Source organism: Sinohyriopsis cumingii, chromosome 6, assembly GCF_028554795.1.
Source record: "Sinohyriopsis cumingii isolate HCF-2022 chromosome 6, ASM2855479v2, whole genome shotgun sequence".
Classification (NCBI taxonomy): Eukaryota; Metazoa; Mollusca; class Bivalvia; order Unionida; family Unionidae; genus Sinohyriopsis; species Sinohyriopsis cumingii.
In genome coordinates, this window is record NC_142966.1 from 101,716,159 (window position 1) to 101,732,499 (window position 16,341).

A 16,341-nucleotide genomic window follows, 5' to 3' on the forward strand; every position below is an offset into this window, starting at 1 on the left:
GAAATATCAGTCTCCTCACCGGTTTGGGGATATCGAAAGGGATTTTGGTCTTAAATTCCTTTTTAAATATTGTAAAGTCTGTCAGGCGGAATTAATATTTATCCTTTATAATGGTTATTTTATGACATGCGTATGTTTATTACAACTGGTAATAAATTGACAAAGCATTTAATTACTAAACGAATTTGTAGATGAAATGAAATGGCAATCCCTTCAATGAAGTTTCTTGGGCAGCGGAAATGTAAACATATATTTATTTACAAGGTCCACATTTTCTTTCACATTAACATCCGACAGGAGGGATTTTTCGTTGGCTATTATTGGTCTTAGGTGTGTGAGGCAAACAGATAAGAAAAAGGTTTTTATTTTATATTATCAGTTATTGACTTTTAAGGCTTTTTGTGTTGAATGTGTGTGATTGAATCCGGAACGGAGTAAGGCACTAATACACTGACAAGGCAGAATTTTACACGATGACATATCCTAAACAATAAAGGAATTTTGCAAATTTCTATTTCTTTATCAGATGTTAGCTCATCATTTCTTGTTGGAAAAAGATTTTCAGAGGCAGGACTTGAACAGTATCAACGAGAACGCTTACAAGTGTACGAACACTTTACAGTGTACTTGAAGTTGCCTTCCTCTACATGTGAAACAAGACTTGTGGTATTAATTCAGCCTCTATCTTAAAAATATCGAAACGTCTAACTATTAAATATTCAGTATGATGTATTTAAATGGCTAAATACTCATATTGGAACTTATATCTCAGTTTACTTCCATCCTGATTCTTTCATGTGATGCATCGACTAGTCCTACAATGTAAGACGGAGCACATGTTGGTTTTGTTTTATTGACGCCCAAAACATAAATATCAGCGTCAAGGTCTTACATGTAGGACTATACATCGACCATACAAAGAGAGATGCATTTTGGGTGGGTGGGGAGGGGACAAGCAATTGTGTCTTCTTGAACAGTCGGTGCTGAATAGTAAATTCTGAGATCAGTCGACCTCAGAACTAGAAGCCAAGCTTAATTTTAGGAAACTGACTTTTTACACATTTAGATTGACTGTTCTGGTGGCCTAAGTGGTTAGATCATCTGCCTCAGATGCGGGAGGTCATGGGTTAGAACCCCAGTCAAGCCATACCAATAACTTATAAAAATGGTACTAGCAGCTGCCTAGTTACGATGTCGTAGCCTCAACTTGATTTGAGGTACGAGTAAGGGTACTAATATTAGTACTAGCAGCTGCCTTGCTTGGTTCTTAGCTTGAAGAGGTTAGTGTTAGAACTGGTTGACCTTGTACGAGGATAATGTGATGAGTCGGACATGATGCTATATGCCTGTGGCAAGATGCCCCTGCGCTAGCCATTCACTATAAACTACTAACTTACATCATAGCAGTATGACCAAAATTGCTAAAGCTGCATTAAAAATCTCCAAAACATGCACACAGACACATTAGATTTTGCATATATTATAACACTTAAGATTGTGTATTTTGCCAAATTAGTGAATCTTTTTATACAAAAATGAAGAGATTTTTCTTCTTGCTAACACAATTATTTTGCATGGATTGACAAAGTGAACTTTGCAAACAACATTGTTGGGTGAGAGTAGCAACATGATAGAATGTTCCATCAGGCTTTGGAGTGTAACATCATTGACAACAGATTCTAATGACTGACTGTACATGTAAAGATTTTGGCTGCCATTTTTTATTTATTTCTGCAATGAGACGTGCAGTTTTGTTCATAGGCAAGTTTGAAAGGTAAGAGACACTGCACTCAGATTTCAGTTGTAACTTAATTTTGGTTTGCAATCAACACTAATCAATGCCCGATTTCTCCATCATGATGATTATGATTGTGACGAGTTAAAATCACTACTTAAACAATTTATTACTATATGTAATTTACAGTTTTTCTTCAAAATGTGTTCCATATTTTCTTGAATGTATGCTAACAGGTATTCCGTACTGTATGGGTGACACATAATATCAAATAGCAACATGTCATGTAAATACACTCACTGACAATTCGCATGGTTCATGTGGGAAGGTAATTGTAAAAAATTATTTGAAGCCTACGTTTTGTTATATGGGGTTCATTTTTATGCATAAATGATGGAACTTTTTTCATTGACTATATACCTGCAAACCAGAGGGTTAACAGTGTTGACACATTTTAAGTTCTATTCCTTCTGATAGGGAGGGGGTAGAAAATGGAAGGGTGAGAGAGAGAAGGAAAAGACAAAATAAAACATGGAAAAAGTAAATGTTTGTAAGGGCAGATATACTTCCAAAATGGAAAAGTAGTTCCAAAATTGATATTGCTACTTTTGCAGTGAAAGTGGCACTGCCACAGTGGCAATATAATTGTTCTCACACTGATATATTTCAATATTATATTATGAAATATATAATAAAATTAGCGAGTTAATTTCATGTATGAGTGGTTTCAACACAATTCGTACTGATATTTAGTGCAACAGCAATTATCTGATGTGTTCTGAAATACGATGATCTATTTACATGCAGATTCTTTAAATCTGCCATAACCTGTTGAAGAGTCATTTGTTTCTAAAGCAGTAATCAACTTTTATATTCAGCTACTTTTGGTAATAATATAGTTGCCTTTTTTCAAATTTTTTGGGCACTGCATCCTTAATCATCTACTTAAATCACATCTTGTAGGAAAGTGCTTTTCTTTCGTATTAAAATATAGATTTTGTTATTCATTAGATAAATCATGTCAGAAATAGTCCTTAGACTGCAATTCAAAATAGATGAAAGAAAATGAGATGATGAAATGTTTGTTTACCTTTGGCTTGCGATGACTTCCATTAAGTGCTCAGGCACGTATCTATCAGATATGGACACTTCCACAACACCAGGACCAGTCATTTTCAATGCATATTGTTTGAGTGGTGTTGCTCTGTATTACATGTATGATATGAATGGTTTGGAAATCATTGGTGCCATAATGAATTTAGCAATATTTTATGCATTTAGAGATGCTGAATGGGAATTTCATTTACCAGCCAGTGTGGACATTGTTCATGATGGCGAGTTGAACAAAATATATAGTCTGATTGCTTTAGTCATACTTACCGGTACTCTGATGCTTTTTTCCTTATTGAAATGTATCTGTATACAATCAAGTATTTGGGTTTTTCAAACTCTGTTGACCACTACTTTGATTGCCCAGGTCAGTTGAATTAAGGGTTAATTTTGTTATATGAGACGAATATGGCTAATCATGTTGGTCAAAAAATGTTATCAGACATATTCATTTCAAACAAACAAAATGTACCACAAGTTTACGTCTTTGGCATTTTGTTTACTCCGCCTTTCCCATCAAACACATCAGAGTTGTTATTGTTCATTCTGGGACTAGTCCATTCTTGATGCAATCTTCAGTGTGGAGAAAAATATATTTGAACAACTGCATTTTTCATCTGCATGTGTAGTAAACATGTCTCCAATTGTGCACCTTAAAATCAGGTGCTAGTTTTGTGTTGAGTGTTCCTAAGACCTAAAAAAACTGCTGTTTTGCACATGGTTTTTTGTTAGGCTAGTCTATCAGTCAAAAGTTTCTTAGCACTTGCAGGCATTTGTTTTTTTAAAATTATTTATTTATTTCATGTTTGTTTCCTGGTAGGTTAGGTAGGTTTAAAAAAAAACAAACCAATATATATATATATATATATATATATATATATATATATATATATATATATATATATATATATATGAAATGATTAGTATATATAATGTACTAGACACTTCAGGTTAGGCTGAACCAGCTCAGTTTCGTGCACAAATTTATTTTGTGAGTTTTTAATTTTAATTTTTAATTATTTTTTAAAATCATTATATATGATAGTGATTACTATCTATCTCTCTATCTATCTAATCTATCTATCTATCTATCAGTCGATCTGGGGCCCTGAGTGGCCGAGTGGTCTAAAGCGCTTACCGTTCCAGATCACTGCCATCTCACCTCTGTCTGCGTGGGTTCGAGTCCAAGGCTCAGCTAGCATGGATATGTGGGAAAGCCTGCCAGTAGCTTCTCGTGGGTCGGTGGTTCTTCCCTGGGTTTTCCAAGGTTCTTCCTCCACCAGTTATACTGGCCGCCATGTATAGCCTATCATGTGCTAAAAAAATGGCGTTAAACCCTAGAACAACAACAACAACATCAGTCAATCTATCTATCAATCAATCAATCAATCACTGGATGACCAGAAACACATTTTATTTTTGGCATAACTGCTTGTCTTGAACCTCAAAAAAATGTTAAAACCTTTGATAAAACCTACAAAACTCCCACAAATTGTAAGATTTAATTTTCTTTTACCCTGTCTTTAAAAAGACATATTCCTTAAACAGAAATTTATTTTCGTTCAAAATACAATGAGCTCAGTATATATTTATTCTACGTGTGTTTTAATTTTTATTATCAACCATCCTCCAGACCAATATACACTTTATTTTATGGTCATCCATTTTCTGAGTGGTTCTGATTTTCCATAAGTTCACCTGGTACTTAACATCTAAAGATTTCTTCCTTAGATTTATTCATTATCTGTTGTATATCCTGAACTTTTCTTAAATCAGTTTTACTCTTCCAGTGATAAATTTTCTCAAATTTTCAGGTACAGAATAAAACAGATTTTATGTGTTAAATTGTAAACTAAAAAATAAGTTTGCAACCATAAATTTTGACTTTCTTTGGCAAAAACACATATTGTCTTTAAGAATCACTTTCTTTGACAAAAACATATTGTCTTTAAGAATCACTTTCTTTGACAAAAACACATATTGTCTTTAAGAATCACTTTCTTTGACAAAAACACACATTGTCTTTAAGAATCACTTTCTTTGACAAAAACACATTGTCTGTAAGAATCACTTTCTTTGACAAAAACATATTGTCTTTAAGAATCACTTTCTTTGACAAAAACATATTATATCTGTAAGAATCACTTTCTTTGACAAAACACATATTGACTTTAAGAATCACTTTCTTTTACAAAAACACACATTGTCTGAAGTATCATAAGCAAGGTAATTTAAAATCTCAATTTTAGGAGAAATTTTTAGAATTTTAGTGAAACCAGGACTGGGTCTCTTAATTGATAACTGTCCAAGTACAAAAAGCAGACATGGAAACATTAAATATCAGACTTTCTATGTATATGTATTTGGGGTAGGGTTGAAATGGCTTGTAAATTTCTTAACTGGTTTCCTGTTATAATTAAATGAACTGTTACCAGTTAATTGCAGTTGGAAGCATACGATGTATATACATTTAGTGCAAATAAATTCCACCTTTAATTTTTTTTCATATTTTCTGGCATTTCATCCAGTAATCAGTGCCAGATAGGCTGATTGTAAGGATGACACAAACATGGAGTGCTGATTTTGTTTGTTGCTAGAACTATGCGAAACTGTAAGATGCTTGAACTGTCAAAAGAAGAAAGTATGGTTGATGTGTTTGGTAATGAGTGAGTTTGTTTACGTGTTGGTGTGAAGTTTGAGAAAAGATTATATTTGTATTGTTCTGTATCATAGGTCAGAATGCCTGATTATGGTTGTCTGTAGCACTTGACTGCACCAAGGGCAGAACTGTTATGGTGTTTCTATTCATGTTTGAAAGTTTGTTTTTGAAGAAATGGCTGGAAGTGAGCAATTTTATTCACATTTTCAATTTGTTAAGATTTTTACTCAAGTTACTAAATACACTTGGTGTTACTAGGGTTTGATCAAATTGATTAGAAACATTCCCTCTACCTACCTGTTAGGCTTCCTGAACAACTGACAGATATTATAATGTACATTCTGTCTCTCACTTGCCTTGTAATTGTTTCATTTGTTGTATCTCTTTTATCTCTTATTGTTAAAGAATTCAGTTTGTAAGGCATGTTTTGTTGACTATATCTAGACAGTTTTAGTAAAACATCCCCAGGAATGTCGTGATATTATTTCCTGTTATTACATGTGTACATGATAAGAAAATAAGATATGGAACCAAACATAATGAAAAGACATGTACATGAGATACTTTTGTAGGATCTACAGTATGTCAGGATTCTTCAGTGGCTTACAAACTTAAAATGGTGTTTCTTTAAAATATTACTAATTGAGGTTCTGTTCACAATACTGTTGTTTAAGGTAAACACTGATGTTAAAAACAGCTCTGTCATTACTTTCAGTCAATCAACTTCACATGCCTTATTGTTTAATCTGCATTATAACCATTTCATGTCTGCTTCTGCTTTACCATATTGGATGTTAAAATCATAAATGTTACACATTTTTTAAGAAGAGAATTAACATAACAATCCTAATAGTACTCTTAAGCAGAGATGAGGAAACCTGTACTTTAATCAGAACAGATAGTTCATGCATCAGTGATTGTCACATGCATGTTTGTTGACACGTTTACTGATTTTTTTTAATGTTTGCAGGCAATAAATTAACATGTGTAACATGTAAGTGGTGCAGCCATAGTTACCTGTGTAATTGTTTCTGCCCTAATTTTGAGATGTATACAATTTTTGAACTTGTAATAAATTGACACACGCTGGGCAAAATTACCAGAGATGAAAAGTCTTGAAACTTCCTCATGAGTTTCTTGTTATAATTTTGACACCTTCATAAACCTGTTTACATCAGACTAAAAGAAACCCAGTACAATATTGATAAAAACTGGGTGAACATTATTCCATTCAGTTTTAATATTTTTAAGTTTCAAACAAAACTTCATTATTTCTTTGCCAATACCGCAATGCCCATACTACTTGAAGCCTAAGGCTTTTCAGTGTTGCTTGAATAAAGCAGTAAGATAGATTTCTTGTATGTAAATTTCTGTATTGTTAGCAACAATACTTCACTTTGTTTGACCGCTCTGGTGGCCAGATGTTTAGAGCATCCACCTCAGATGCGGGAGGTCATGGGTTCAAACCACGACCGAGTCATACCAATGACTTATAAAAATGGTACTAACAGCTGCCTCGCTTTGTGTTTAGCATTAAGAGGTTAGTGTTAGGACTGGTCGGCCTGGTGTCAGGATAATGTGACTAGGTGGGACATCATGCTACATGTCTGCAGCATGATGTCCCAGTTTTAGACATCACTATAAACTGCTGCACTGCAGACATCATAGCGATATGACTGCAAAATTGTTAAAGCTGCTTTAAAAATCCAACACACACACACACACACAATTTGTTTGAGTTTATATAGCACACCATACAAATATATTGCTCTAAATTTGTCAAAAAGCAAACAGGAGACACCCAACAATCTATGGACATCTTTGAGAGCTATTAGTTAGTAGCCAGTTTTGTGAATCACATTGGCCAAGCTGTGTACAAGATTTTTATGAGTTGGGTATTTTTATCCATGGTTTTGAACTTATTGTGTTTTATTTTGTTTTAAAAATGTCGCTAAGCTATATAGTGAACATTGTGTGTCGTAACTTGCGATATCAGACCAATCGTCCAGATCTTGGTCATGTCTGTGATCAGTTTTATGACTAGTGGTGATGCTAGCGAAGATCCAGATAATTCAGGCGATTCCTGGTGATTATTTATTTTGCATGAATCGGTTTATGTTTTAATGTTTGAAGATGCACTGATATAATTGTATTAATCTTCATCAGTGACCCCTTCAGTTTCCCCTTGTGGTGTGTCGGACCAATTCAGCATATAAGTAGAAGTGTGATTTGAGTTTTTTTTATAGTATTTGATTACTGCAAAGTCTAATAGTGGGAGTTTGTATACAAGGCAAGCATTGTAGCTAGAATCATTGCACTTTGAAGACTTTGTGCATGCCACAGATTGCATTCAGCAAGGGGATGTTGGTCAGGTGTGTATGATATGGAATCATGATATTGTCCACAGAATTTGAATTTTACCATTGTTAAGCCACTGTGTTAATTCCATGATTGCTGGAATGTTGTGATCATGCAACTATATGTATAAATGTGCTTACTTCTTGGCATGGTGTTGATTACTGCATGCATTTCATGTTGAGCTCTGTGTACACGATTGATCTTGGTGCTGTTTGATTTAAATTCATCCTTGTGGTAGTGTTGTTTAAATCACCATGCAATTGACCACCTTTCTTTTGTCAGTATAGTTTTTTTTGTATTCATTATTTTGGGACCAGAAAAGCTTATGGGATGGCATGTTGTCTGTTTACACAAGCATGTTATTGATACTCCTAAAATGGTTGGAAGATACTTGATACATACATTCATACCATGGCCTAGGTGGTCCTAAAGGAAATGGTGCCATTCAGACAACCAGTGTAGCATCCACATTAGCCATCTTGAAAATCTTGTTGTCTCTACTCTGCCTGAATTGATGGCCATGTGAGCATGGGGTTTTCACAGAAAATCTTCTTACAATGTCTGATTAGTTCTAAATGAAATGGTGCCAATATGATGTCCAATGTTACCACCACACTTGAAAATCTTATTGCTAATCGTGAATGGATGGTCATATCAACACTGGGTTTTCACAGAAAGGTGTCTTATGAAACTGATTTGATCATGACTGTAAATGGTTGTACACAGTGCTGATCTGACATCCATTATGTTCATCACTGCAGCATTCTTTAAAACATTGTTATAGCTGCTCCTTCTGAACAGAAAATCATATCAAACTGGAGTTTTCACTGGAATACATATTATTGTGAATAGATGGTCTTAAATATCTTAAATATCCAATCACCGCTTCTCAAAAATAAATTTTTGTGAATCTATGGTCTTAAAATACATAAACAGAAAGAAGTGAAACCAACAAGTTAAGTAAAATTCAGCAAATAATTGATTTCTTTAAGTGACAGTTTAAGATGAACTTAGATTATTGTTAACGAGTCCAAAATAATCCTAAATGTTCTGTCACAAGTCCAAAAGAATACAGTGTTCCAAATGAGTTTCAATATTTTTGAATGTGCTGATGTACCAAGTCTTGTATGTGTTGATGTAATGTTAGTTTTTATGTATCACAATAAAGTATTGTGTTAATCCAGTCAATGAGCACTATAGTTATTCTCATAAATCATTTAAATAATTCCTTTAGAATTATGTCTGAACACAACTACAAAAAGTATTCACCAAGTTGGTGTTTGTATACAGACTCTCATTAGACCTATGACCTAACACAGTGATCTGGAAACTGACCATTTCTAATGGAAAATTCCATCATAATCTCATAAACAAAGTCAAGATGTGAATGTAAATCAAGTAAACATCTTGTTTGTTTCTTTGAATCATGACAAAAATCAGGAAAGCAAAAATAACAAGAGTCAGGTAAGCAAAATCTCTAACCTCAGTGACAGACAAAGATAAAACACACTGTATAAATTAAATATACATAACAGGATGGCCATATTAACATTGGGTTTTTACCTAAAGACTTATTGATGTCTATCTATTAGTCCTAAATGGAAACTGTGCTCATCTTACAGTCAGTGTGGTCACCATAGTGGCTAATTTGAAAATCTTGTTACTACTAAACAATATCAGAGATGGCATCAACAATCTGCACTGGGAAAAAATGGTCTTCACTTGAATTCCTGGAATTTCTTTTTGGCCAGTAGTTTCTAACCCTTTGAGGGACTTCACTTATTATACTTAGATAATTTTAGTGTGTCTCTTGGTTCTTCTTGTTATCTGTCCTTCATTTAGTCTTCCTATCTTTCTAAATGACACATACCTGTATAAAAAGACCACCAGTGTACTATGACCACTTTTAGTTTGTCCCCAGAGAGTTCATTATATGCACGTTTATTTACATGATAATATGAATATTTCAGCAAGTAAATGTATTTGTTTTAACTGCAGGGTTTTTGTTACAGTCATTAGATGACATAATATTATGCATGGTATTCATCTATTGAGCTAACAGGAAATGTACAGTATCATATGTACATGCTTATGTACAGACCCAGATCTGCCAGTGCATAATGTGCCAGCAGCTCTGGATCTCTGCAGTTTGTTAGGAATAATCAGTAGAACAAACAGTATAGACCCAGATCTGCAGGCACATTATGCTATGGCAGATCAGGATCTTTGTTGTTTGCAGTTTGACTTGACTTATAAGTGGGTATATATGGCATGATATATTCGTCAATTTGAAGATTTATCATTTTGACAAGTTGATTTACCTATGACAGGTAGATAGATGATCACCAAATATACATTGTCCACCTGCATGTTACCTTGGCCAGTTTCTTCTGGTGTTTAATTACTTGTACGCTTCTAATGACAGTATACCTTTTGACGATCTTTTGATACATTTGATTAGGAATGGTAAGTTCCAGCTGATATTTTTTATTTAAAAAAACATTACACAGAATTATGTCAGGAAGTTGTTACGGGTCATTAGAAACTAGCTGCTTTATATTAGTAATAGTTTTTGCTGTTACATCTGTTGCTCTTTCCAGATGGAAATTACCCTCATCTGTATGATGAGAATTCATCCTCCCACAGGGTGAATTCCAAAAGATACTGGCATAATGCTCAGTACTCATCCTTTCTACAAATTTTACCATGATTAGAGGATACAGATGCTTTGGCTTCACATCATAACTATGAATTCATCATCATTAATATGTGCAGTGTATACTGAGTGTAGCTTGTATCTTGTATGTATATGATAGCAGGCTTCAATTATTATTATTATTATTATTATTATTTACCCTCAGTTCAAGTGTTTTCTGAGGTCAGAATTAGCTCTTGAGAGTTTTTTAAAAACTTTTTAAGTTACATTTATTCCAGTAAACATGCCTTATATGTTACATGATAGAAGGCCTCAGGATAGATTTGTTTCTCATTTGTAACTAATTGAGTCACTTTCTGAAAATAAAGTCTTTATTATTATTATTATTATTGTTATTAATTTTATTATTTACCCTCAGTTCAAGTGTTTTCTTAAGTCAGAATTAGCTCTTGAGAGATTTGTACTTTTTAAGTTAACATTTATTCTAATAAACATGCCTTTTAGACCCCCTTCCCCCCTCCCCCCCGGCTTGAGGGTAACATTTTTGTTGTGACTTAATTTAAGGTAATTTTTCTGACTTTTTGTAGGTATTTATTGCCTCTATCCTTGCTGTATTAGTTTGTGGCGATCTTTCCTGAATTTTGTTGAGATAATAATTCCAAAATTTAGTCTTTACATGTATCATTTATGCAGAGTTTAGCAAGAGGAAGGACCACTCTGGTGGCCTAGTGGTTAGAGCGTCCGCCTCAGATGCAGGCGGTCGTGGGTTCGATCCCCAGCCGAGTCATACGAAAGACTTACAAAAATGGTACTAACAGCTACCTCGCTTGGCACTCAGCATTAAGAGGTTAGTGTTAGGACTGGTCGGCCTGGTGTCAGGATAATGTGACTGTGTGGGACATCATGCTACATGTCTGCGGCATGATGCCCCAGTGCTAGACATCACTATAAACTGTTGCACTGCAGACATCATAGCGATATGACTGAAAAATTGTTAAAGCTACATTAAAAATCTTAATCACACACACACAAGAGGAAGGGGGTCTCACACTAGCATGCATATTCATGTGTCTTCATTTCTTTGTACACACTTAACTGATATATAGTTTTTGAAGGAAATGGTTTCCTTTAGTATTTGAAACTGAAAATTTCAAGTGTCTGAATTGGAAGGTTGTGTCAAAATCTTAAATCTGAGAACCTAGATGGAGAAAAAAATCTTCAAAAACTCATCTACATTTATTTTAAAGCACAAGAAGCATCAATGAAAATTGAAACAAACACAAAAAACACAATTATAACAAAAGGTCAAAAGGAGACCAAAATAAATTTGATCATATATTAATTACATTGAAATGTCACATGATCAGTAATATTGAAAAATGTTCACTGTGTAACAGTAATATTAGCAATGATCAAATATGAAAAAGTTAGCTTGTATACAAGAAGCTTGAACTGTTTTATAGAGAATGAATTAAAATCAATAATTACATCAAGTTTTTATGGACATTATTGCATCATCAAAGACCTCAAATGCAGGAGGTCGCAGGTTTAAACCACATCCAAGTCATAACATGATAGTACTTGCACTTGCCTTGCTTGGCTCTCAGCATTAAGAAATTAGTGTTAGGACTGGTCAGTCTGGTGTCAGGATAATGTAGCTGGGTGGAACATGATGCTACATGTCTGTGGCATGATGCATCAGTGCTAGAACTCAGTATTAACTGGCATACTGCAGATATCATAGTGTTATGACTGAAAAATTGTTAAAGCTAATGTATAAATCCAAATCACAAACACACATGCATCATCAAAGAAACAAGGTACTTAATGCAATCAGTTCTTTTTGATTTTAGTCTGCCATTTTTAATTTCTACTTGTCATGGCTGATTCAATCTCTTACTTTTTAAATTACAAATAATGTATCTCAGTGTCACTCATGCAATCCATTTACTTTCTCATTTGTCAATTATTGGACAATCACATGTGACCAGGCTGCACTCATCCCTTGTATCCACTTCAGGAATGTCAAAATTGGTTAAAAAGTGGGCTATGACTGCCCCAACATAAGTCAGTGAAGTTCTTGAAACCCATGCAGCCCTAGTCCAAAAATCAACACAAATTCAGATATCCCCTCCTTGCCAGTTGCTGTCTTGCAGGGTTTGCCAGAGCAGCCAAGGGAAGGAATTTTCCGACCCTTCTCCCTTTCCTGCTAAAGGGGGTTTGGGTTTGAGTCTCGGGCTCGGCCAATGTGGATATGTGAGAAAGCTTGCCAGCAGCTTCTCGTGGGTCGGTGGTTCTTTCCGGGGTTTTCCCTGGTTCTTCCTTCACCATTAATACCGGCTGCCATGTATAGCCTATCTTGTGCTGAAAAATGGCGTTAAACCCCATAACAACAACAACAACTAAAGGGGTTGGGAGCCCTGGTGATTAGCTCCTTTCATGCAGTGTGTCCCTCTTTCTTTTGAGTATTATAGGTGCCATACAATGTCCTTTTTAGAGGCTTGGTGGTGAAACATAGCAGGAGATGGGTAGGTCTTTTTGATCATGAACATAGGATACAGGCTTCAGTTGTGGGAACTTCCTCCTCTGGTAAGGACCTGTATATAGTTTGGCTGGTTGAGTCTGGTGTGATTAAATGAAGAGGTTCATTCCCTTCTGTAGAAGAGAGGGTGTCAAATTTCAGGATTTCTGCTTCAGAATTTTCCTAGTTTTCAAGGAAGTGCATTTTTTTTTTTAAATTAGTGACTTTTCCACCTTAAAGAAATTTCGTCAGGAGGAACCCTTTAAGAAGGAGAACACAGTTTTGGTCAGTAATGACATAGTATGGAGTCTAGGTGGTCTCCATTTAATTTCAGGATGCTTTTACAACCCTATCTTTCCTCCTCACATGAGGTACCTCTGGGTTTGCTTGGATGGGGGAGATTTTCCAGTTTTATGTTATGCCTTTTGGTCTAGCATTGCACCCAGAGTTTTTATTGGAGTACTTGCTGTTCACTTATGGTCACTGGGGATCCCTATCCTCCAGTATTTTTGATGACTGATTGGTTCACAAGGGCCATTTTAGAGTATCACAAACACGATCAGGTTTACTATTAGTACATAGTGACCAGACTGGGCCTTTTAGCTCACCTAGAGAAATCGGAAATGGTTTTAACTCAAGATTTCCTATACATGTGGATGAATTTCCACACAAAGGTTTATTCCATGTCCTGAAGGACAGAGTCAACAGAATTGTGGCCTAATTGGAAGTACCAAGAGGCCAGACCTTGTTCTTGGCATGTATATGCTATATTCTTTTGGGTAACTTTTATTTCATGGTAAATCTGTTTCCCTCAGGCAGATTGCACTTGCAACCACTCCAGTTTCTCCTTCTTGTAAATTGGAAACCATACAGTGATCCTTTGACAACTCACAGCTAAATTGGTGGACGAATTGAGGCTGGAATCCCCATGCATGCCCACGAACCCCACTCCAATCTATTCATAAATGCATTAGATACTGGGTGGGGTGTACATTTAGCACTAGAAGTACCAGTTCTTCAGGGTGCTTTGACCTGGGAAGATTCTGCACCCCTTGTTAACATTTTGGAAATGAGGGCAGTGTTCTTAGCCCATCAACGATGCATCAACAAAGAAGAAGTTAGTGTGATGGTTTCAGGCAACAAGGGGACACATATGTCCCTTCTCTTGGCATAGATGTTTGCATTCTCTTTCACTGGGCAACCTTTGAAGGTATTACTTTCTGAGTTTGTCAGATCCCTGGTGGAAAGATTTTGTTTTTAATCAGAAAGCCTGTCCAAGAGGACTGTTCAGTGGCCTAGTGGTTAGAGCATCTGCCTCGGATGTGGCAGGTTGCAGGTTTGAACCCTGGCTGCATCATACTAAAGACTTATAAAAATGGTACTAACAGCTGCCTTGCTAGGTACTCAGCATTATGAGTATGTTAGGACAGGTTGGTCTGGTGTCAGGATAATGTGACATCATGATACATGTCTGCAGCATTATGACCCCAGTGCTAGATGTTACTATAAACTGCCACAATGCAGACATCATAGCGATTTGAATTAAAAATTGTTAAAGCTACGTTAAAAATGCAAATCAGTCACTCACTCACCATGTCCAAGACTGGCAAGACAGTCATCACAGAATGGTCTCTTCACCAACCCATAGTAGATTTCCCTGATTAGACTTGGGGGTGGGGAGACCTATAAGTGGACTTGTTTGTGACATTGCTAAACAGTGTTTACCCCATCCCAGAGCAGAGTGATGAGGGCAGTAGATGTTTTCAACCTGAAGTGGGATTGTCTATTTGATTGCACCTTCCGACTCTTCAGAACAATCTCACAAGCTTTTCAGAAAACAAGAGCATCCACTGCTCAGCTCATTTTGATAGCCCCTATGTGGCTCTAATGATCTTCTCAACCTGCTTGAAGACAAGTCTTGGAGATTGCCCCAGATGAGGAACCTTTGTCAAAGCAAAGTTCTCTCCTACACATCAACCCACAGGTTCTCCACCTTCATGTTTCACTTATCTCAAATGATCTTTCCACTATGACAGGTTTCCAAGAAAAGTTGCTAAGTACACTTTTCAGTCCACCAGGTTTAAAAAAAAAAAAAACCAACAAAACAACAATTGGTAGCTCCACTCCCAATGTAGATCTCTGTACAAGGTTTTACCTCAGCTGGGGATGATATAGAGCGACTTTTATGTCCAGTTTGGGCTTTACAGTTCTGTTTGGCAACCTCTAAAGGGAGAAAAAAAGGGTTGGAAGTATCGTTTCTTTCTCTGAAGGGCTTAGCTGATATTTCTGCTTGTACTATTTTGAGTTAGTTTTTTATGATGATCAAGAGAGATTAACAGTCACTTACCAAGAGGGACCTTTCATTCATGAAGCTTAAAGTTCATGCGGCTCAAACAATTGCTGCCTTAATGTCTTTTGTAACTCATTCCTCTTTGGAGGACATCATGTCCTTCTTCTTATGCATCATCTCTGTGGTTTGCATAAGTTAAAGCACTTTTCTATAGGGCCTATTATTTTGGTGCAGAAAGTGGCTCAACTGAATGCCATCTTAAAGTAGTGGATACTTCTATTGTAAGTGAGAGTATTTCCTTCTTTTTCCTATCCAGTTTTGGGGGTCATAAGTCTACCACCAAACAGGTAAATTCAGGCATGCAGTAGCAACAGGTAACATATTACTGATATTAATAATGTAGTAGGGGGTGGGTGGTATGGGCTGCAAAACTAATTTTACTTAGGTAATACTTAATGTGCTGAAATTGCATATTCCCTGATGTCCTCCAAATATTTACGTCATTGATAAAAGACAGGGACTACTGGGCATGCGCAGTGTCGTGAATTATCTGGAAGTCACCCTATGGTGGATGAATTCTTATCATATGGATGAGGATAATTTTGGTCCGGAAGGGGTAAGGTACACCACTGCAACAGGTAATTACATCATTGAACTTAGTTTTATCCCCCACACCCCAAATACTATAAAGGTGACTTGAAGGTCTTGATGCATTTACATCAGGGTTTCTTCAGATCATGAAACATGGCGGGCAACACAGTGAAATGTATGCAGAACAGATGCTTGCCATCATGTCTTAATTTTCCACCATCAATTACATTCTACCTTGGGGCCCCGAGTGGCCGAGTGGTCTAAAGCGTTCTCTGTTACGGATCACTGCCATCTCACCTCTGTCTGCGTGGGTTCGAGTCTCAGGTTCAGCCAATGTGGGTATGTGAGAAAGCTTGCCAGTAGCTTCTCGTGGGTCGGTGGTTCTTTCCGGGGTTTTCCCGGGTTCTTCCGCCACCATTAA

At 36.1% G+C, this 16,341-nt stretch overlaps 1 protein-coding gene across 1 annotated transcript in view; it reads left to right on the forward strand.

Moving 5' to 3' along the window:
• Positions 1–257: 257 nt before the first annotated feature.
• Positions 258–16,341, forward strand: part of LOC149797580 (copper-transporting ATPase 1-like) — a 130,422-nt gene continuing 114,338 nt past the window's right edge. Inside the window, exon 1 of the mRNA XM_089962477.1 lies at positions 258–358. The gene's annotated coding sequence lies outside the window, so the exon portion shown is untranslated. The remainder of the gene's footprint in view (positions 359–16,341) is intronic.